Raw genomic sequence first — 2,450 nt, forward strand, 5'->3', positions numbered from 1 at the left:
ACTTGGTGGATTATTGGAATGGAGCATGAAATAATTAAGACAAACCTGGAATACCTATTATCTCTGGAAGAATCAGAAAGTACACACAAAATAAAAATGTCATAGTTTTGAGGCTCTGGAAAGGAGGATTATTGATAGGAAATCATATTAGTCAAACTGAAGAAACTTAAACAACAAAGTCAACACTATAGTATTGGGGGGCAGGAGAGAAAGAACTTACCTTGACTTGGTGCTTGCTTGCTTTGAACTTCACTGACACATGTTCAATCCCTGGCACCACATATGTTTCCCTAATCCTAACAAAAAGAGTTCCTGAACACGGAAGCAGGAGTAAGCCATAAGCATGGTCAGATGTTGTTCACTCAAAACAAAAAAATAGCATTATATGATAATTCATGGTATAAAATAAATTTCTATGTGTATATAATGATAATATAAGTGAGATAAAAATCCAAAAAATAGATATTTTGCCTTTTTAGAAATAATTTTTTATTCCTTGTATGAATTTTCTCCAGGGTATAAGCCAAAGAAAGATATAAAAATAGGACCTTAGATTGGTGATTAAGATTAGTCTTATGTTAGACTAATGACCTCAAAAATATTCAAGTTCCTGTCACTTGAAGATAAAAATATTTTATATAGCCAAGGGCATGAGGGTTCTCCAGGGTATAAACCAAAGAAAGATATAAAAATAGGACCTTAGATTGGTGATTAAGATTAGTCTGTAGACTAATGACCTAAAAAATATCCAAGTCCCTGTCACTTGAAGATAAAAATATTTTATATAGCCAAGGGAATAAAGGTGCAGAGGGAATTAAGGTTGATAATCACTTGACCCTAAGATAGGAAAATTATCTTTTGTTATTCAGCCATCTTTATTATTAGCCAGCCTTATATAGTTGCCAGAGTACTTAAATATGAGAAAGGGAAATAAAATTAAGATAGAAACCATCAAGTAAAGTCACCAAGAAATTTGACCTAAAATTCTGTTTCTTTTTTTTTGTCCTCTAATTCACAATACAGACCAGGCAAAGGGCCTGAGTTGAGGTGTATATGGGATGCATTTACTGTACCTCCTCTTTCTATACAGTCAGTGTAAAGAACACAGCCTGTGTTAAGAATTGGGAGGCCTTATCTTATCTTTTCTTTTTTTTTGATTTTTAAATATTTATTAACATATATAAGCCTTCACCAGTGCAACATTCCCATGACCAATATCCCAAGTGTCCTTCCTCCCCACCCCACAAGGGCCTGTACTCTAGACAGGCTTTCTACTTCCCTGATTCAGTCACATTTTGTTATGATAGTTCTTAGTGCAATTATTTCTGTGACTGCACTAAACAATCCCTGTGATGAGCTTCATGTCAGGAGCTGGACCCTTCAGTCCTCCTCTATTTTGTCTCTGAGAATCATTACACAAATGTTTTTCAATTTTCTCAAAACTCATAGATGAGGGAGACCATTCTGTGTTTATTTCTCTCCCTCTGACTTATTTCACTCAACATAATAGATTTCACATACATCCATGTATAGGAAAATTTCATGACTTTATCTCTTCTGATGGCTGCATAATATTCCATTGTGTATATGTACCATAGTTTCTTTAACCATTCATCTATTGAGGGGCATCTAGGCTTTTCCAGAGTCTGGCTATTGTAAACAATGCTGCAATGAATATAGGTGCAATTAAAGGGATTTTTGCATTGTATTTTAAAATTCTGACCTCCCCTGCAAAATGTCAAGGAAGTGAGGAGCTTATGGAAGACAATAAGGCAAGAGAATATGATGTACTAGAGCCTCTGCAAAGAACACAGAACCCTGACTTTGTGATTTTAGCTTCAAAGAGAACTGGATTGGATCTGCAAACTACATAAAAATGTAGTAATTTTTTAAATTTAAAATTGTGATACTTGATCACAACAATAAATAGTAAATGAATAGAGTAACATCAATACTGAGAAGTCATGATACTATTTTCCCTGACTTTCTGTTGTGAGAGTGGCATTTTGTCACCGTGGTCTCTGCTCTTATCCTCACATTCCATGAATTCCATCACGAGAAATTTCCTAAGCACTATCCTAATGTGACAAGTTTATATAGAGCATGTGATTAGCAATTCTTAAAACCAACAAGACCACCCAAAATTTTTGTCTGCAAATGTTGTAACAGTGGAGCTGAAGAAGACATGAGCATGCATGCAAGGTAATAGTTATACAGGATGAGCATCCTGGAACAGACATAAAAGACATTAGGGTAAAAAGAACCTCTGAATAAATTATGCACTTGAGTTATTAATAATGTATCTGTATAGCCTCATTAATTGTGACAAATGCACCCCACTAATGTAAGATTTTAATAGAGAATTGGATGTGGGCGTATAGAAATGCTACTGTGTTCATCATATAAAACTGGCATGAAACAGAAATTGAATGCAAAAGAAGGAGCTTTTG

General features: G+C 34.7%; 1 non-coding gene across 1 annotated transcript; it reads right to left on the bottom strand.

Annotated features, from left to right (window-relative positions):
• Nucleotides 1-998: 998 nt before the first annotated feature.
• Nucleotides 999-1,131, bottom strand: LOC126023139 (small nucleolar RNA SNORA51). The gene has a single exon (XR_007500346.1). It is a non-coding gene; the product is annotated as a small nucleolar RNA SNORA51 (small nucleolar RNA).
• Nucleotides 1,132-2,450: the final 1,319 nt, after the last annotated feature.

The sequence above is a fragment of the Suncus etruscus genome, chromosome 11 (genome assembly GCF_024139225.1).
Source record: "Suncus etruscus isolate mSunEtr1 chromosome 11, mSunEtr1.pri.cur, whole genome shotgun sequence".
Classification (NCBI taxonomy): domain Eukaryota; kingdom Metazoa; phylum Chordata; class Mammalia; order Eulipotyphla; family Soricidae; genus Suncus; species Suncus etruscus.